Here is a 22,195-nt window from a genome sequence, read left to right as displayed (position 1 = left end):
CGAGTGGCAGATTTCAGACCTGAACCCAACTGCCCTGGCGTTCCATAGCACCAGGCGGCGGCTCGTGTTGGCATCCCATGCTCTTGTCAGGCTGAAGTGCACAATGCATAATTTAACTTGTCTTTGGGTCATTCTTCTCTCCTGACCACACTACTAGATCATGGTACTATACTAGAGACACAAGTTATTAAATGTATAATAAATATATTTTTGGTTTATTTCCCTTCTCTCTCAGTACAGAAATGCATTTTGCCATCCCTCCTCATTTCCCAAGAGCCTTTAATATACAGCTTTGGCTAAGACAGTGGTTCTTAACTGGGGGTGTTTTTGCCACCCAGAACATTTGGCAACATCCAGAAACATTTTGGGGTTACACGACTGGGAGGCAGTGTTACTGCCATCTAGTGAGTAGAGGCCAGGGATACTGCTACACATCTACAATGCACAGGACAATCCCACAACAAAGAATTATATGGCCCAAAATGTCATTAGTGGCAAGTGGAAGAAGGGCTCAGATTGGGAGATTTGTTTTGGAGGGAGCTGAAAGAGACTTATAGAGGGGAAAAAAACTCATGTGGGAATGAATGAGGGAAGAGAAGAGTAGGGCCTAACATTTGGGAGCGTCAAAGAGGTTCTGAAGAGGAAACGAAGAGTGGAGATTAGGAAGACAGAGATGGTGGGGCAGCCTCGAGGTGTGAGGGAGTCTGAAACTGAGGAAATGGTGCTTTAGGTTAGGAGTTGGATCCTCTTTAATATTCCTCAAGAAACACAAGTTTAGATGGGAATTACTTATGCTTTAGTATCTTTGAATGTGATATTGCTCTGGGACTGGGCCCATGGAATGCTGGCTGATATTACAGTTACAGAACAGTCCCTAGAATTGGATCCCTTTCCTGAAGATGATGAAAAACATCTTAAAGCGTCAAAACAATTTTCCTTTTTTTTATACTATTTAGGCCTTAGGTCAACACCATGCTTTTCAGTGAGAAGAAGGAAAAGGGAGGTGGGAGAAGCAGAGTCAAAGATCCAGAAAGGCTCTAGAAGCAGGTTGCTGGATTGGTTTTGGTCACCAACCAACCACATTGACCAAGAGCCATTAATTTTCATGGTGACCCTAGGAAACCAAATAACCACATAAACTGTAGGTAAAATTCTTAGGCTGGTAGGGGCAGAACATTCTGGAAATATTGACTGTGGGAAAGGATATCCCATCACAGATTTTTACCATAATGGCACCCAACTACTCATGCCACCCCATGTCCAGGCATTTCTGCAACATGACATCATCACTCTTTTCAACAATAGGCGGCTCCATTGTTCCACCCTCTTGAATCTGGGCTGCCCTTGCCACTTGTTTTGACCAATAGGATGTGGCAGAAGTGATGTTGTACAACTCCTGAACCCTGGGCCTTAAGAGACCTTGCAGCTTCTGCTGTCACCCTCCTAGAACCCTGAGACGTCCCTGCTGTCAAGAAGCCCAGTGTTGCCTATGGGAGGAAGAGAAGGCGTGTGGTGGAAAGCTGAGGCATCAATTACCAGACGCATAAATGAAGCCACTGGGCTCTCCAGCCTCAGTCAAACTGTCAAATGACTGTGGCTACACGAATGACCCCAGGCAAGACCAGCAGAAGAACCAGCCAGATTGCCAACCCAGCAAATGAGGAGACAATAATAAATCATTGCTGTTTGGGAGTGGTTGGTTTCTCAGCAATTGGTACCTAAAAAGTTCTCCCAATGTCCCCAGGAACAAATTGTGCAAAAAATAGCTCACACAGGTGGAGAAGGCAGCTGTGTCCTCCTCACCGTTTCTCTTTCTCCTAGGCCCACAGCTCAATCTGGGTCTCAGGTAGTCAAAACTCTGAGGTTAGTAAAATGTCTTTGGCCCATTTTTGGTTCTTGTTAAGCATTCTTCCTTTCCCTCCCAGGAGCTTCTGTCGTCCCCACAGCAACTTCTAAAATTCCAGGGCCACCAAGGGGGTAGCTGGTGACCACCAACCTTCTACGAGGCAGGACACCATGTTCCAAGAGGGCCTCCTCTTCTGGCCCACAAAAACTTTTCTGCCTTAAATACCCTGCTCCCACCTCACAGTCACAGGGAAATTGGCTCAGATCTGTTGATTTACTAAGGTGTGAATGACCGATAAAATGTTTCAACAGTATTTATTAATGATGATATTGTGAGAATCCTGTGTACTTTAGGCATATACCACTGCTAAGTTTACACTGACCAGGTAATGGGGACACGGAAGGAAAAAGAATCAGAGCCTTGAAGGGATTTGCCTCAGGGCATGGAGCCAAGCAAGACAGGGCTCAAGTCTTTCAGACTCGGAAGAGTGTTTTTCCAGTGTTTAACATCGCCTGATCTATAGGTGTGACCTAGGACACCTAATTTCAGAAACTGTGCCAGGGAAAGGAAGAAGGTCACTGGAGCATGTTTAGTCATTCAGTAAATATTCATGCGCTCGCTGTCTGTAGGGCACCGTCTTAGCCAGAGAGCTATATATAAGAATCACTGATGATTTCTGAGCAAGTGAGCTCATGATGATATTCTAGTACCCTGGAAGATCATTCTACCTAGGTGAAGGGATTAGAATATCGGGTACGCAGTTAGCAGGCTACTTCAGTGCCTGAACAGGCAGGTTAGAAAGTTGAGAAGTTGTTGGCCGGGTGCAGTGGCTCATGCCTGTAATCCCAGCACTTTTGGAGGCCAAGGCAGGTGGATCACGAGGTCAGGAGATGGAGACCATCCTGGCTAACACGGAGAAACCCCGTCGTCTCTACTAAAAGTACAAAAAAAATTAGCCGGATGTAGTGGCGGGTACCTGTAGTCCCAGCTACTCAGGAGGCTGAGGCAGGAGAATGGCGTGAACCCGGGAGGCAGAGCTTGCAGTGAGCTGAGATCGCGCCACTGCACTCTAGCCTGGGTGACAGAGCGAGACTCCGTCTCAAAGAAAAAAAAAAAGTTGAGAAGTTGTTTGGGGGCAAAAATTCACAGAATCATAGTTATGTCTTGAGAGATGGGATTTACAACCTGCTCTCCCTGATGACATATAATAATAAGCCTTTGTTATGAACAGAGTCAGGCCAAGCTCTAGAATCAAACAGAAGTGGACTTGGATTCCTATTCCTTCAATAGCTGTATAACTTTGTCCAAAATGTTGTGCTTTCTAAATCTCAATTTCCCCATATGTAAAATGGGGCTCATAACGATACCAGCCTCGGAAGATGGTTGCGAGTATTGAGCATCATCACATAGGCAAAGTGCTACGTTTGTGCCTGGTTTATAAACATCCAGCAAGTGGTGGTTATTTTCATTGTTGCTCTGCTTGTATATGAACGTTTTCCCCACTTGCAAGCTTTTGCTCTGTGTCCATGTCCTCTTTCCTTTACCTCCATTGATGAGGTGTCATTGGGGTGCGTTTGAATGATTGGTCCGGCATTGCAGGGCCTTTGAGAAAACGCCATAAATATAATCTTGGGTGCTCCCAACTTCCATGCATTTTACCTATTGGTTTGACTGTGATTTTAAGAAGTCTTACTGAGTATCCAGCATTACCCTTGGGTCTGTATGACACATATTTTGATTTAAGCAACTCAATTATCTGAGAAACTCAGGACATCTCAGGTTCTGGAAATTTGCCTCAAGGGATTAACCAGTGTAATGGGGGAAGGTAGCAATCCTGTTCCCTCCCACTGCACACTCCTCTGAAATATCAAAGTTTTTCCCAGTGTTTGAATTGAGTCATATGTCAAGAAAAGCACATTGCATTCCTTTGACATAAGACAAATGCCATATGTTAAGTTTATTTTTAAATGGTGGATAAGAACGGGGAAACCATGTTCCAGTCTGAGAAAATATTGATGCTGTGGTGTTGGTGAGGCAGGTTATGGTTTAATTCTTACCTGTGGATTAAAGAATGAAAAATGAACCCACATCCACGGCCTGACATCTGTGTAAATGGTACGTAGGGATGGAGGCCTGTCTGCCTGCCTTATGTTCTTGGGATAAAGTAAATATTGAAAGGCTTGACATCTTTCCTAAGCCTAACAAAGTTGGCACAGCTGGGGCCCAGATGCACCGCAGGGTGGGTGGAAGGTCTTGGGTGGGGGAGACAAGGCAGAAGTGAGTCGATGCCTTGGAGTTTAGGGACATTGGAAGAAACAGTGGGAAAAGGCTGCTTTTACCCAGAATTGTCCTTATGCACAATTGGAAAGTGGATGAAGTTGGAGTTTGAGCTGTCCCTTGTTGTGCTGGACCCCTGTTAACCTCAACAATGATGGCATCATGTTCAAGAAGCCAAAGAGACATGGAGCCAGCAGATGAAACACAGAGTTTTATTAGTGGGAAACTTACACGCAGGGACGGTCCAGCGGCGGCAGACTGGGCAGAAGAACCACAACCACTTGCAAAAAGCATGCAGTTTATATAGCATTTTCAGTTAGCACCGTCTGCCTAACAGTTTCCACCTGACAACCTTCAATTAACCCAAAACAAAGGGCCCGGATCTCCTGTACAGCTTACATTCCACAGGATGGATCCAAGGGCTTCAAATGTGCCTCACAGACAAGGAACAAATCTCCCAGTTGGCCACTCCTGGATTCCTTAGCTGGGAACTCCAGACACACATTCAGGTGCCATACAGGGTCATTTTCAGGGTAAGCTTAAGCAAGTTATTGCCGTCAGGTGTATCTGCCATACATCCCTCCACCCATCCCCTTTCTGGCCATCCTACCAACTCACTCCTCATTCTATATTCCACTCCCACCCTTCTCAATATTTACAGTCTCTCTTAATACAATCATGAGGGAAGTCTGGAAGTATCCCTTGAATCTAAAAATGCAGATGCCCCACACCTCATCTGTTTCCATCTCGGCATCATCCTACCTGCACCTTGACAAGGGGATTTGGTCTCATGTTTGTCACCACAAGCAATTGAAACAACTGGAATGTCTGGCAACAGATGAAATAAGGCATGGTAATTTTGTGTTGGTCCTGAGATATCTTGTTTGTAAAATGGTACTAATATTGGCTGCTTATTTCATGGAGTTCCTTGAAGATTAAATAAGAACAGTTCTTGGCAAACAGCAGTCTATAAATTTTAGCTACCAGTATGATTATTCTACTTTTTGCTACTACATGGAATACTGTGCAGCTGTTTGTTTTTTTTTTTTTTTTAAAGATCTATGTTCTTCTATAGTAACAATGATATTAAGGGCAAAAGAATGCAAATGAAAACAGTAAGCACAGTATACCATTTTTATTTTTATTCAAAACAGCACCAATTGCCTGCCAAGAACACACTTGCCCAGCTTATCTCATTTTTACCAGCCTCTCAGACATTCAAGAGGAACTTGAAAATTAAAAATGTACGGGAATAGCATTTATATGTTTAAAAAATTCTTCACAAAACAAAATTGTACAGTCTTGGGATATACATATGTGTATAAAAACGTAAAAAACTCTCAGCAAAAATACAGATCAAACTCCTAAAGAAGTAAAGTGAGATCAGGCACGGTGGCTCACGCCTGTAATCCCAGCACTTTGGGAGGCCGAGGCAGGCGGATCGCTTGAGGTCAGGAGTCTGAGACCAGCCTGACCAACATGGTGAAACCCTGTCTCTACTAAAAATATAAAACTTAGCTGGGCATGGTGGCGTGCACCCATAGTCCCAGCTACATGGGAGGCTGAGGCAGGAGAATTGCTTGAACCCAGGAGACGGAGGTTACAGTGAGCTGAGATGGCACCACTGCACTCCAGCCTGGGCGACAAAGCAAGACTCCATCTCAAAAAAAAAAAAAAAAAAGAAGAAGAAAAGTGGATGAAATGTGGGGCTTTTTGTGTTTCTTTAATCTCTTAAAAAATTGAAGGGGTGTGGGTTGGGGTTAGAGGAAGGAATGATTTCAGTCTCATTCTTAATGGTTTTTGTTTTGTATAGGAGTATATACTTATATACCTGTTACTTGTGCCATCAAAAAATACTTCAAAGGAGAAGGAGCAACCCGTGCTCAGGTGTTCACTTTTAACCAAGTCAGGTGTTCGTTCTTGAGTAGGCATGACCTGAATCTTACAATCTCAGAAGAGGAGGGCCCCACAGTGACCTTCTAGAACAGGTGTGTGATCTACACGTGAGGGAACCGAGGCAACTAGCTTAAGGTCACATAGCAGAGGCAGTAGGGAGGGAAGAGGGGACAGAAGGAACAGGTGGCCAGCGTTGGGGTAGGGAGGAGTAGTTGGATAAAAACTAGCTAATGTTGCAGAGCAGCTAAGGTTAAGGGGGCCTGGAGGCTGGAAGAAAGGAAGATGAACTAGAAGGATGGTAAAAGGTTTTGTAGCTGAAGCACACAAAAGTAAAAATGTAGCATGCAAGTTTCTCAGGCTTTTCTCTTCCCACTGCTTACTGAGCTGAGTGGCTTCTGGGTTTGCCTGCTCGCCATCTAGGGCCTTTGGTGGTGTTAATGCTGGGAACAGCAGAAAGATAATTTTAAAAATCCAGAAAAGCTTGAAATCTTTACATTATAAAAGACCAAGACTCTCATGAAAGAAAATACCAGATCCAAAATGTCAAAAAATATCCAGAAAAATCTTGAAATCTTACATTAGAAAAGACTACGACCCTCATGAAAGAAAACACCAGATCCAAAATGTCAAAGGTCAGAAGTCAAAAAAGAACCATGCTAGAGGGAGTCTGGAAAGCGTGGAGATTTTAGGGAGATTTAACAAGAGTTGGCTGCACTCCAGAGACAATGGGATAAAAGGCAGAAAAGGGAACGTTATAACATTTCTGTGAGTTAAAAATGTAATCCCCTTTGCTCATTGTTTCTCGAGACTTCAGTAAAAATTTAAATTGTTCTTCGATATTTTCTGAATGTCAGACTTCATGCTGAATTGTAATGTATTGAATGGGACAGTAGACCAAGTTCCTAATGATGGCACTAAAAATTACCACTGCTGATGGAACTGGAAGGAGATAAACAACACTCTGAAATGCCAAGTTAGTATTAGGAGTATTAGAAACAGATCCTCTCTCCAAATTGTATCTCCCAACCATCTTCACTCCTTGCTCTCATCCCTTTGTTTCTCAGGCAAATATAAAAATGACATGGTGGTCATATAAAGTCCACAATTGAAACCACTTTTTTTCCAATGTGATTTTTAGAAAGGATTTCATAACAGCACCATTTGCCTACCAGGAACACGCTTACCAATTTTTGATTCTCATCTCCATAAGCCTCTGAGACTTTCAGTGAAACTAGAAAATGGAAATATGTAAAAACAGCACATGTCAAATCATCGCAACTTGGAAGAATAAAATATTCTCTCTCTCTCTGTCTCTCTCTCTCTCACACACACACACACACACACACACATGAGGAAGGGGGAAAAAAACCAACACATGTCCTCCATTTGTGCTGGCAGAGTACCAGGTGGGGGTGTTTAGGGACTTACTAAATTTGGTGCCCTGTTGAAAGTGTAAGGTTTTTCTACTTTGTTACAAGTAGCCACTGCAGAGTGTTGGTTTATCTGCCCTTGGTGACCTCAGCCTGGTGAATGGGTTTTATGTACTGCATTTTCCAAACAGATCAGAATATGCATTGATGTTTATGTGCCAAAAATTACCTGGGTGGCACCTTCCTATAAGAATGGAAATGATTCTCCTGAATCCCGCACACGTTGAACGAAGAATAAACAACCTTATTGAAAGAGTCTACATGACCTGGAATGCTAAAAGCCTTTGGTTTGCTTGCTGTAGTGCAAAAATATGAGAAATATTTAATGTTTAAAAATACACAATGGTATCATAATTTTGCTGCAGGTTCAAAGGCAGCACAATATAACTTAGTGTATTTAAAATGTAATGTCATTGTATATTTTCAAAATGCAAACAGCAGAGAGTTTGATAAATAGCTAGAGAGCACCAGACCATATCTTATCCTTATAAAAGTGTCTCCTATGAATGCTCACTGTATCTGTCAGAACATTCTTAATATGCTCCATAGCTGAATGTGCAGACAGCAACTCTATAGAAATGTATACACCTACTTGGTGTGCGGTCTATGTCGATTCCAAGTGAAGCTTTTATAAACTTCAGATGCCCAGCCTTTTGCTTTTGGAAACACATCTAAATGTTTATAATTTTCTAGATCTCTTCTATACCCAGGGTTTTAAAAATTTTATTTTTGACACAATATTCCTGTTTTTTAAATAATCAAACCAAGTTATTTATAATATATCTTGATCTGTTTTAATCTGTGTTTGATGTTTAATTGTGTATTTAAAACTATATGGGTTTTATATCATAAAATTGATATATGGTCATTATAAAATAGAATTTGTATAGTGTATGTTTAATTCAACCACAAGTAACAAAGACATAAATATGGGGATTTATCGGCTCTTGTAAAGCCTGGAACCAGGAACCAGGCGGCAGAGCAGCACTATCTAATAGAACTTTCTGTGATGATGGAAATGTTCTATTATTTGTCTTGTCCAGTTTAGTAGCCACTAGTCACAGGTAGCCATTGAGTACTTTAAATGTGGCTTAGTAGGGTTGAAGAATTAAACTTTTTATTTTATGTTATTTTAATTAATTTAAAATATTCATATGTGGCTACTGCTACCATCAGAGAAAATGGCAAAAGTGGTAGCAGGTTGGTATGAAGGAGACTCATGGTCCTTCATCCTAGTGTTCTCCCGTCCATGGCTTCTGCCCTCCAGATCTCCTCATGGTCCAAGATGGCTGCCAGGACCATACCACGAATCCACATTCTAAGCAGCAGAAAGTAACATAGGCAAAAGGGCAAGTCCCTTCCCTTTCTAGAAGGCCTTTTTAGCTGTCATATACAACACTTCTACTTGCCTAGAACTTAGTCTTATGACTACATCAAGCCATAAGAAGTCTGGAAAATATTTGGGGTTTGTTTTCTATGTGTTTTTGTTGTTATTGTTGTTGTTGTTCTGTTTTGGTTTGATTTTGTTGTTTTTTGACTGAAGAAGGGATTCGAGGGCAGGTAGTTCACAGGCCCTGCCACAAAAAGTTGCACAGTTCATCATTCCCTCCCATTCCTGCAATCCCCAACCCAAACCCCTTACTAGTCCTCAGAGATAACTGCCATTAATAACATTGGTTGTAACCATCTGGCAAATTCATTTGTACACAAACGTATACTGTTTTTACATTATGCATTATTTACAACATATCTTGGATGGCTTTCGATGATAGTATATATAGATCTACATAGTTCTACTTCATTCAATAGACAATAAATTCCACGAGGGCAAGAACTGGGCCTGCTGTATTCGTCTTTGTGCCCTACATATAGTAGACATTGAAAGAAATCAGCACCACTGTGTCTCAATTTATAGATGTACCATAATTTATTTAATCCATTCTTTTATCCTAACCCTCCAAATAACAAACCCTCCCGAGAAAAAACAACTTTGCTTTATTCTCAGTGAACTCTGCAGCATTAACTAAATTAGCTATGCCCCTGACAATCTAATTTTCTAATTGTCTTTCCAATCAACTGCAAAAATTGATTGTCTCCACTCTTTTGTGATTTGATTCTGTTGCTATAACAACTCAAAAATATGTATCCGTGTATCTGTTACTCCAGCCATGAAGATATGTGTGGATTTAGAGGCAGCACCAGCTAAGGAAAGAATCAAACTGGTTAAAAATTCTCTTAAGAAAAGAAATAAATCACTTCTTTGTGTTTTCCAGACATCCCCTAGTACAGATATATTCTACAACTGGAGAAAAATGGTTATGATTAAGGCTTAGAAGTGGAGTGCAGTGAAGGAACTTTAGGGAAGGCTGACAACCACCCCCTCTGCTGATCCCGGTGGAATTTTGCATGGATAATGAGTAAAAAGTATAGCTGAAGAAACAGAGAGATAGTTTGGCAAACAGGAAAGAAGCAAGAACCCCTGACTTCATTTTCTTATCATTCAAAGGGTGACAGTGTCCCTTGCATCGTGTCCAGCATCATGGTGTGAATTCAATGAAATCATCAATGTACTTACCTATCATATGTTGCCTGGCACATAGCAGCACTCACACAATCAGAGCTGTGGAAAATATTCACGTGTTTCCCACACACTGGAATGGGTCCTAAGAATCACTGAGTCCATTTAGGGAGAGAGATTTTTCTTTTTTTTCCCCTTTTTGAGACAGAGTCTCACTCTGTCACCCAGGATGGTGTGCAGTGGCGCGATTATCAGCTCACTGCAACCTCCACCTTAGGGAAAGAGATCTTTACAACAGTCTCTACCATACTGAGTAACTGAGACTGTTAGGGCCTGCAATGCAGCATATTTTCATTTCTCTATAAAGGCATCCTTACTGATATATAGTCCATACCTATTTGGGATCCCCTTTACTAATTGATTAAGGCATTCTTGATACCTAGAGGACATAAAGACCAGCACAATATGCAGGATAGCGGCAATCCACTAGGCCAGAAAGAAGCTCCACATTACAGACACCAGGAATTGTTTCTAAACCAGAGATCTCTCTCAGTCATCTGCACCAGAAATCTTTAGAGCTGCTAGTTAAAATGTAAATTCCTGGGGCCCAATTAAACATGCAGAATCAGCATTCATAGGGGTGAGGTCTACAGGCCTCCAATTTAACAAGGTCATTTTTGTGCATAGAAAAATTTAAAAATCATTGTCCAAGAGGGACTTAAATTGAATAACTAAATTGAATAACTGGATGCTTTTTAGAACCTATCTTGTTGAAGTCACAGAGCTGACACACTAGAATACAAAGAGGAGCAACACAGGTACCCTCTCCTCAAGAACACAGTGTCATGAGCACAGAATGGAGATGAGTAGGAGGAGAAACAGCAGAAAGGAAGGAGGGATTAACTCTTTAAGACATTGCTAGGGAAAGCTTTAAAGAACAGGTGATATCTGAGCTAGGCTTTGAAGGCTGAACAAGAGTTCACCAAGTTGCCGAGCTGGCACAGTACATATTTTAGGGAAGTATTTCTCAGACGTTACTGCATATAGGAATTGCCTGGGGAACCTGTTAAAATGCAAGCTTTATTTCAATCAGTCTGGGGTAAAGCTCCCAGATGGTGCTGATGTTCCATGGACCACATTTTGAGTAGCAAAGCTCTAGAGAAAGAAATGGCATAGTCATAATGAATCAGACAAGTGTGTATTAGTATGTTCTCATGCTGCTAATAAACACATACCCAAGACTGGGTGATTTTTAAAGGAAAGAGGTTTAATGGACTCAGAGTTCCACATGGCTGGGGAGGCCTCACAATCATGGCAGGAGGCAAAGGAGGAGCAAAGTCAAGTCTTACATGGTGACAGGCAAGAGAGCATGGGCAGGGGAACTCCCCTTTATAAAACCATCAGATCTCATGAGACTTATTCATTATCATGAGAACAGCACGGGAAAGACCTGTCCCCGTGATTCAATTATCTCCCACCAGGTTCCTCCCATGACACATGGGAATTATGGGAGCTACGTTCAAGATGAGATTTGGGTGGGGACACAGCCAAACCATACCAGTTTCCATTCTTCTGATAGTGAGGCAGGAATTACATAGTTTGTTGCCACCTTTTTGACTTCTCTTATGGAGAACCAATTGACCTCTCCCCTTCTACTCAGGAATATCATTAACCATCATTAAATATATCCTTTAGGCATCTCACCCTAGACCCTGCTACGTGGAGTTACCTGAGGAAAAAGCAACTCAATCTAAAACCAATATCAGCAATTCTAAGCATTCAGTAAACTGGCCAGTACACTTTAGTGGTTATTGTTTTACATCTATTTTCCTATATCTTTTACTCTTCTGTCCTTCACCTCAGCCACAGATTTACTTCTTTTTTTTTTTTTTTTTTTTTTTTTTTTTGGATCCTCAAATTAAGGAACAACAGAACATACTTTCTCCAATACAAATTCTCAGTGCTCCCCAGGTCTCACCTGTATGCCACACCTCGGGGAAGCTGCCAGAGATTGACTCTCTCTTTGACTTTGTTATGTTCTCAGAAATTCCCCCTGTAATTACAGCTCTAAGCTTAACCTTTCTCCTGATCTCTAGACTGTCCTGCCAACAGAGATACAGTGAAACGGTATGGAACATACACAGTGGAACAGAGGATACTAATGGAACAGTGTTTATAAGCACAAAGTTTGGGAGTACACAATCCTAGATAAAATCCTGGCTCTGGAATTAACTGCGTGACCTTAGGCAAATTACTTCATCTCTTTGAGCCTCGGTGTCTTCCCATATACAATGAGAATAATAAAAGCCCTTATCTCATAGTATTTCTGAAAGAGTTAAAAAACCAAACCTAAGTAAAGGCCCCAGTACCTGGGTTGTCAGAGTTTTTTTAAAAAAAAGTTGTAGCTATCATCATAATCAGACTCACTCTCCCTACTGTATAACCTCCACCATCACCTCCATTTCAGTTCCAATCCCTGTACTGACCCAGATGCCCAGTTCACATACCCGAACACCCTACATCCATTCACCTTCACAGTGCCTTCTATTACCCATAGGTACTACCCTGTTTTTTTTGTTTGTTTGTTTGTTTGTTTGTTTTTTGTCTGAAGCCATTTTTCTGCTTGTGTATTGCTTCTAAAAGACTCAATCTTGTTTGCAGAGAAGGACAAATATACACACATAAGCCACGTTTGCTATCTCACCATGTTTTATTATAAGCCTTATAGACAATCACAACAGGCGAGGGAAAAGGCAGCCTGGGAGAAAATATTCCTCGATGCACTTGCCAAGCCAAGGTGTGGCCGTGACAACCTGTGTACACACGTGGATACCACTGAGATTTTTCTGTTTAGGATTTGGCTTGCGTAACTACTGATCACATCTAATCTGTCTCATATAGTTGAAGTAATTAGCTAACTACCACTCTGTGTCCTGCAGTGCACTTGCATATTGCCACAATGACAGGCATTCCAACCTTTTGCAAGTTTGCCACTTATATCAAGATGGACTGAGGACACTTAAGCTGAATCTCGAAACACTTAAATAGTTAACCAATTTATTGTGAAATCAGTTCGCCCTTCCACACTTAACTCTGTAAGTGTCTCAATTCATCATATCTGGAGATTCAATGTAGCACATGTGTTGGAAAGGAGAATTTTTTCTTTGTGCAGCATGTTGTCTTTTCTCCTGGAATAGGACAATGGGTAAGTAATGGATTATCAGAAGAAGAGAGAAAACTGACTTCCAATTAGTTTTCTTCCTCCTAGTGATTTAGGAGAGGTGAACTTTACTTCCTAAGCTGGCATTTTTCAAACTTTCAAAGATTCATTCCAAAAAATGTTCCTGTGAGCCTCCTATGCATGTGAATAGGATACGCTGGGGATATACTGATCCCAGCGCACCTCCAGGATTTCTCTGTACGAAGGTCCATGGGCAGCATCTGACTGGAACTGAGAGAGCCGTGGCACCTTCCACAAAGCCTCATGTGTACAGCAAGGGTGTGCACCAAAAGGTGCTGTTTCTCCTTTAGTTACTTATTTGAGGCAATTTGGGGTGAAGGTCCTGACCAGCATCATTTCAACTCCATTTTCCTACTATGAGCCTTAGAAGAGGGTCTGAAGCTACTCCTTGGCTCTGCTACTGATAGTTAAACAAAACACACATGATGCCTCCCATCACAGGGCTTATAGTCTAGTGAGGGAAGAAACAGACAATGAATGAGGAAGCAAACAAAAAATTGAATAAAGATGGTGAGAAGTGTTATTAAGGAGATGAATAAGGTAGTGTGATAGAGAATAATGAGGAAGACCAGGGCAGGTGACATATAAGGAGAATTTTGAAAATGAAGCATCAGGCATACAAAGAACAGAGGAACAGGTCTGTGAGCATGTAGAAGGCACATGAGCCTAGAGGTGAGAGCAGAGTTGAACCTGCAGTGTGGGAAGCCGGGGATAAGTAGCACTAGATGAGGTTGGAGAAGAGGACAGAGCCACATCCCACAAACTCCATGTAAGTAACGGGTTTGTGTGTATAATAGAAAGCCACTCAAAGATTTTGCAGAGCAGGACTCCTCCCTTTTTTATTACATGAAATCTTACTTGTAAGACCAATATTTTAAATGATTAAAGCAGACTAACTCAGATTGAAGCAAGGATGGTGACGCAGAGCCTGCCAAAGAGGTGTTCTCCTCCCAGGCTCACTCTTGAGGCACCTCCCTGAGCCCTTAGCTCTGCAGGCCACAGTTAGCTCACCATTCTAGGCAAAGGGGAGCCAGAGCTGATATGTAAGGCAGATAATGATTTCAACTAGGGGTGAGTGAAAAGACTGGCATCGGGACCTAGAGTCACCCTGCTCTGCAGAAAACAGATTTGAAATGATGATGATCAGGGCAGTCACATGATTTCTGTTAGCATTGTTCAGCATCCCAAGCCAGGATTTGAGGAAGTGGACGGCTGGAGTTGGGTAAGACAGTTGCAACAGAGCTCTAAGATGTTGGTTATAGGTCCTAGTTTGCTAGGAAAGAAGAAAATAACTCAGGGGAGGATTGGAGGGAGAAAGGAAGTCAAGGAAATAGAGGCCCTAGGAGATCAAAGGGAAGATTAGTTGGGCAAGTACAAGGAAAAAGCAGAAGAAGAGAGTGCCAGGGGTATTGGGTAGAGATGTTTTGGGTGACAAGATCCAAAATGCAGCTTGTGACTGGGAGTGGTGGCTCACACCTGTCATTGCAGAGCTTTGGGAGCCGAAGGCAGGAGGATCACTTGAGGCCAAGAGTTTCAGACCAGCTTGGGTAACATAGCAAGACCCCATCTCTATAAAAAAAATTTTTTTAAATAGCTGGATGTGGTGATACATGCCTGTAATCCCAGCTACTCAGGATGCTAAGGCAAGAGGATGACTTGAGCCCAGGAGATCGAGGCTGCAGTGAGCTATGGAGTACCACTCCACTCCAGCCTGGGCAACAGAACAAGACCTGGTCTCAAAAAATAATAATTTTAAAAATAAATAACTAAACAAGAGAGAGAAGAAAAAAAAACAGGCTGGGCACAGTGGCTCATGCCTATAATTCCAGCACTTTGGGAGGCCAAGGTGGGTGGATCATTTGAAGCCAGGAGTTCGAGACCAGCCTGGCCAACATGGTGAAATGCCATCTCTACCGAAAATACAAAAATTAGATGGGCATGGTGGCGTGTGCCTGTAGTCCCAGCTACTTGAGAGTCTGAGGTATGAGAATCACTTGAATCACAGAAGCTGTAGTGAGCCAAGATCACGCCACTGCACTCCAGCCTGGGCAAAAGAGCGAGAATCTCAAAAAAAAGAAAGAAAAAGAAAAAACAAATCGTAGCTTGTGCATTACTAAGACAAGTGCAGTTAAAGGTTGGTGGAATGTAAGAGACCCAGGAAATGTGAAGTCATTGGCTGACTGAGCAGTAGGAGTGCTGATGTCACGCAGGAGACGGTAGGAAGGATGGACAGAACTGTAGGGTGGGTATGGATGAGAATTCATCAATGTATCACGGTGACAACAGTGGGAAGAGGGTGAAAGAGCTGAGTTATGGAGTCTTAAAGAGTAAAGCTTATTTGTTTTAATTTAATCAGTATTTCAGACACCCAAAAGTGTATTTAAAAAGGTATTTATTATCCTTTGTAACTGTCACTCAGCTTAAGAAAGCTTTATACCAACACTGTTGCAGCCCCCTGTGTAAATCCTCATGCATTTGTTCTCCTTTCTACTCTCACCAATATAACCACTGTTCCAATATGATGCTTATTTCCAAGCATTGCTTTACTTTTTTACTACATATAAAGTTTCCTTAAATAAAGCTTTGTTTTCCATGATATACTATGTATTTGTTCACAATATGCTGTTTTTTTAGTTGGAATTTCATTCTTATTGCCCAGGCTGGAGTGCAATGGTGTGATCTCGCCTCACCACAACCTCTGCCTCCTGGGTTCAAGCAATTCTCCTGCCTCAGCCTCCCGAGTAGCTGGGATTATAGGCATACGCCACCATGCCCAGCTAATTTTGTATATTTAGTAGACAGAGTTTCTCCATGTTGGTCAGGCTAGTCTTGAACTCCCAGCCTCAGGTGATCCGCCCACCTTGGCTTCCCAAAGTGCTGGGATTACAGGCCTGAGTCACTGCACCTGGCCCACAATATGCTTTTATCATTAAACAGTAAATTGTGAGATTCATCCAAGTTGAATATATATAATATACAATGTAATATACATTATATATAATGAACATAAAATGCAATATATATTATATATTATAAATATGTATAATATATATTCTATAATGTATAAAATATTTACTATAACATGTATATACTACATACTATATAGTATATATAGTATATATAGTATACACATAGTATACTATATACAGTATACCTGTATATATATAACAAAATATATACAGTATACCATATACTATATGGTATACTATATACTATATAAATATATACTAGATATAAAAATACATATTATATAATAGATATATTATATTTTATAATATATATTTTATAATATTTTATATATTTTAAAAATATTTTTAAAATATATTTTTTAAAAATATATTTTATAATATATTTTATAATGTAATGTATAGTATATACATATTATATAATATGTATTTTTATACATTATATAGTATATATGTATCATATAATGTATAAAATATATACATTATTTTCCTGAATATATGTACATATTATTTTCCCTAATATATAGAGTATATATAATGTATAAAATATGTATACATATTATGGAATATGTATATATTATATATGTATTATATAATATGTATATAAATATGTTATATGTTATAGGTATATATTTCATATATAAATATATGTATATATGTATACATTAATTATAATATTTATATATTACAAATTATGCTTATTGTATATATATTTTATAGTATACATATATTAAGTATGTAATATATATTAAGTATATGTAAGTATAAATGTATATTAATTATACATAAAGTATGGTATACATGTATCAAGTATATAATATATAATACATATATATCATATATAAAATATGTGATATATAAAATCTATCATATATAAAATATATAAAATATATGTAAGGTATATATGCATACATATACAGAGAGGGAGAGTTCACATTCACTGCTGCATAGTTTTTTATCGTATGAATATGCAATTTATCCTTCTTCCTCTTGGAGAACATGAAGTCATTTCTAATGTGTCTCATTTCAAACACTGCTCCAGTGAACATCTTTGTACGTATCTTCATATGTGTCTGGGTAAGAGCTGCTCTGGACTTAGCTAGCTGTGAAACTGTTGGTCATAGTATGAGGGCTTCTTTAACATGACTAGATACTGCCAAATTGCTCTTTCGTGTAGTCATAGACATTTATATTCTCTCCAGGAGTCTAAGTTTCCATTACTCCATATCGTCATCTCCACTTGATATGATCCAACTTCTTAATAGGGTGTGAAATGATATTTACTATGGTTTTGGCATCTACTTCCCTAATTACTAGTGTGGTTGAGAATCTTTTCATATTTTTGTGGGTATTCATGTTTCTTGTTCTGTGGATTGCTTCAATGTATCTATTACCCATTTTCTGTAAATAGGTGTTATTTTTTAATTAGTATATAGAGCCTCATTATATATTCTAGACACTAATTCTGAGTGGCAAATCCATTTTTAACTTTTTTAAAATTTTTGCTATCTTTTGTTGAGCCTATTTTCTTAATTTTAACATTGAAAAATGTATCAGGGTTTTCTGTGCTGTATTTAAGAAATCCTCAAAGGAAAAGTTCTAGAATGAGTGTGATCTGGAAGCATCCATGATAAGTTAGGGAAAATCTGTCTTTTACTTTTTGTCCTGAGTTATAGAAAGTAAGAAAGAGTGAATGGCCTCTACATAGAAAAGAGATTGCTATGAAGTTTTCTAGGGAAAAGACTGCATTATATAGTGATATTTCATGTCAAGCAAAGAGAATTCTAGAGACTTCAGTAGAAGGGGGTTGGTAGTGGACAAGCAGGACAAGGAATGAAAGAGAAAGGATGAGTAAGGCAGAGATGGAGAAGAAAAGGAAGTGGTTATAAGGGCTCACTTCCCGGCCAGTGATCATGGATCCCAGTAGCAAAGGGAGGCAAAGTGGAAGAGGGAACTGTTGTAGCTCTCTTCAGCCCCTGGGCTCTTTGCAAACTTAAATGTACATGTGAATCACCTAGGGATCTTATTAAAATTCATATTCTAATTCAGTAGGTCTGAGGCCCAAGGCACTGCATTCCTAACATTAAAATTCATATTCTAATTCAATGGGTCTGGGACCCAAGATACTGCATTCTTAACAAGCTCCCAAGCGATGCTGATTCTGATGGTGCAGAGCCTATGAAGATAGTGCACCATCCTTTGCATCCTTCAACAGTGCATTTCACAATAAGCTAAATGGTTTCAAAAAGAGTATTCACAAACAACAGATCTACAAAAATATTGTTTGACCCAGAACATTTCTAGTTTCTTCCAGAGATTTATACTTTTTTCCTTCTTCCAGTTCCCCAGGTCATCAGACTAAACACCCAGGCATGTGAATAACAAGGTCGGAGGCCATTGCTTTGACAGGAGACAGCTGGTGCCTGGGCTAGGCTGAGAACTAGGCTGGGCTGTCTAGGGGCTTTCTGGTGACTGAGGAAGCTGAACTGACTCAGGCTGATGGCACAGAGTCTCTTTAAAGAAAATGGGAGGAAATGCCTGAAAACTAAGCTTCGGATCCCACAGGGAGGGTAGAAGGGCTAACCTCACTTGGCACAATTTGTATGGAGTTGTTCTAGAAGAGTCAGGCAAATATGACATCCAGGTATCAGGTTGTACAATGACTTCAGCTAATTTGAGCAGCTAAACTAGCCGAGTTAGTATTCCCATCCTAATGATATGTTATCATGAGTGGTCCCATCTATTTATCTACCTGCCTATCATGGGGACAATAATCATCTGTCAGTTTATTTTTCCCAGAAATCTATGAACCACTTTTAAGCCCCGGGCTTTAAAGAAATAGAGGAGGCTGGGCTTGGTGGTTCATACTTGTAATCCCAACACATTGGGAGGCTGAGGTGGGAGGATCCCTTGAGTCCAGGAGTACAAGACCAGCCTGGGCAACATACTGAGACCCCAACTCTAAAAAAGAGGAAGAGGAAGAAGAGGAGGAGGAGGAGGAAGAGAAGGAGGGAGGAGGGAAGAAGAAAGAAGAAGGAAGAAGGAGAAGAGGAGGAGGAGAGAAAGAAAGAAGAGAAGAGAAGAGAAGAGAAGAGAAGAGAAGAGAAGAGAAGAGAAGAGAAGAGAAGAGAAGGAAATTCAAGCCCTCATTGAGAGTTTGTCATTTACTAGCTGGATAACCTGGGGAAAGGCCACTTTACCTCTCTGAATCTCAATTTCCTCATTCATAAAATGGAGAAAATGATGTTAATACTTTCTAAAATTACAGTTTGTGATTTTCCTTTCATTTGGTTATTTTTAGCTCATTTAAATCAAAATTTCTATAGGGGAGTTATGAACATCCATATGCTTAGCAAATGCTGAGGTCCTTTAGTCTGACTGAGAAATGAGAGGAAAAAAAACCATGTCTTGAAGGAACAGTGGAAATATTGTGGCTTCAACAAGACTGCTATAGATCTGGTACCTTGTGGACACAGTCCAAGGCCGTTTTGGTTCATCATGAGAAATGCTCAATCCAAGAACTCTTAGACCTTGTTGGAGCTCAACTGATACAATTTTAAGGTGATTTTGCCTTCTGCCATGAAATTCATTATTTATTACTCTGAATGGCCTAATCTACTGACCTGTTTTTGCTGTGCTGACTGAAGAGGCACCTTTCCATTTGTAAGAAATGTATTGCTTTAGCCATGAATTATTTTCTCTGAGCTACATTGTATGTTGGTTTTCCCCCAATTTTTTTTTTCTTTTTAAAAAAATAATGTTGGGGGTTTCTATCCTGTTAGTAGAAAATGGAGATCAAAAGACTTGCACATTGTCTTGAAATTCAGTTACTAGGTTTTTTGTGTTTTCTTTTTAAACACCAAACCTTGGAATCAGGGCGTCTGAGTTCCTCTTTGTTGTTGCCTGTTTTGCAAAAGAGAAATGAAAACAAGCCCTTGGAAGACACTGGACCCCAGAGCATGGAAAAGTTTATTGTCTTGAGGGATCCATGAAGGGTTTCAGAAGTTTGAGATGAGAACAGGAATTCGAGTGGCCTCAAAAATACTCTACTTTCAGGACACTTGGATTCAACTGGGAGGCAAAGGCTGTTTTAAACAATGAGGGCAACATTTCTCTTTTGCTACCAGTGAGATGTCAGAACTGGTCCTTACCGTGGGGGAGGGGGAAAAAAAGACAGAAAAATTCCCTCCACAAGGACCCAGTGTTAAAATGCTGAGCTGCAATTATACTTCAAGGAGATGCCCAGCTGGAAGTATTTGAAAGGATTTTGACACCCAGTGGAAAACTCCGGAAGGGATTCTGGGGTTAGAGGTCGTGTGTGTAGCCTTAACGGCTACCTAGGACAGAGTTGTTTTTCTATCAGCACTTGACAGGTGAGTCGTGGACATCACATCTGCCTCCTGAGGGAGCTGACAAAATGTCAGGGCTCCATGCCCAGCTCAGCTTAGCATCACTCACTGCAGACCCTTGTACAAACAGTTTCCAGTCTCCAGGCCCTTTCTTTCCATTCAGCCTTTTTAAAAGTTAAACAAAGTCACTGACCATCACAAAGAAAATATTTAAAGCATTGCATGGAAAAAAGGGGGTGCAAAATTGGACTGTTTACTTTGCTGTGTTTGGATTACAAACAAATATTCACACCTGTGTTAGGCCTCCGGCTGATGAAGCACCTAGCCAACTATTTGAAACAAACACATTTTCATACTTTTCATAACTCCAAGTCATTTTAGCATATATTGCCAAGACTACAAATTAAAACACGAAGAAGAAAAAGAGCAGTGTATTGTGTGGGTGATTAACCACGGGAGGAAAACTGCTAAATTGGTGGAACCTCACCACCAATCTGTGATATATTTCATTTCTTCATTCAACAATCTTGCTGGAGGTGGAATATCTTTAAAGTAGCATTTAAAGAATTGATGGTGCTGATAGATTGCTCCAACACATAAAGTAAAAATTAGTGGATACCTTTCACCGCAACATTCATGCCAAGCATTAAAATCGGAACAAAAATCAAAGTCAAGAAAACTAGCATGATCAATTTAGTAAAAAATGTGGTCAGGTCAGCCTCACTAAGGGCAGTTTCTTGTTTTTAACTATGGTCAGCCCAGTAGCATAGTAACTCCATAGTACCCAAATATTGATTGGGTTTCCAACCTCTGAAGTCGGCTGACTACTTAGAGACAGCTCCTATCAACAAACAAATGAGGCCTTTGCTGCTTCACTCTGTGCAGTTAAGTGCATCTTCTTGAGAGATCTTCAGAGGTAATTACCTGGTTATTTTTAGAGCCATGGGGAGCACTGTTCCCTTGTGCATTTCCCTCACAGATCTGTGTAAAGTTATTTGCTGGATTTGACTTTCTGGAATTCAGGGTTGGCTCAGGGACAAAGTGAGCCACTTATAGTTGCCAACTGGTGGCCAGACACTATAGCAGACACAACCAGCGAGGTTCTTTGCATGATGGCTGAGCTCCGTGGGTGGTCCTCGTGTTCACACAACTGACTTGCCCCGTAGAGACCCCAGGCAGCTCCAGAAGCCTCTGAAATTTTTGGCGAATGTTGAAAAAAATATATATGGAGAGCCATTTTCTTAGGTGAAGGCTGGTAGATTTGTATTCAACTTTTAGACTGAAAATGAGCTCCGGCCGTGGGCTCTCCTTCTCCTTGTAGATACTGGGTATGCATGGTTACCAATCACAAAGCCACCTCGTGATTGGTCCTGAAGGGTATTTTCATTTTGAAATGGCTGGAATATTTGTGGAGTAAGGACTGTGTGCTGGAGGAGGAATGAGGCCACACTCAGAAATGAATGAAGCAGGGATCCTGGCCTAAGGAAGGTTTTCTTCTGTCAGGGAGGTGAATCACACACGGGTGATTTTCAACACCAGAAAGAGCTGTGGAAGTTCTAAAGAGGGTGATGCCTTTCTTTGAGGATAGCAGAAAGGAAGTTGATTGAGAAGAGAGATTAGAGTTTCTCAACCTTGGCACTCTTGATATTTTGGACTGGATAATTATTATTTG

The 22,195-nt window shown here is 40.5% G+C and overlaps 1 long non-coding RNA gene across 1 annotated transcript; it reads left to right on the top strand.

Moving 5' to 3' along the window:
- The first annotated feature begins 4,402 nt into the window (after positions 1-4,402).
- Positions 4,403-12,290, top strand: LOC112426868 (uncharacterized). The gene is made up of 3 exons (XR_003018240.2): positions 4,403-4,632; positions 9,723-9,873; positions 12,064-12,290. It is a non-coding gene; the product is annotated as an uncharacterized lncRNA (long non-coding RNA).
- The last annotated feature ends 9,905 nt before the right edge of the window (positions 12,291-22,195 follow it).

The sequence above is a fragment of the Macaca nemestrina genome, chromosome 2 (genome assembly GCF_043159975.1).
Source record: "Macaca nemestrina isolate mMacNem1 chromosome 2, mMacNem.hap1, whole genome shotgun sequence".
Taxonomy (NCBI): Eukaryota; Metazoa; Chordata; class Mammalia; order Primates; family Cercopithecidae; genus Macaca; species Macaca nemestrina.
The sequence above is the reverse complement of the archived record's forward strand: the minus strand, read 5'-3'. Positions and strand labels throughout refer to the sequence as shown.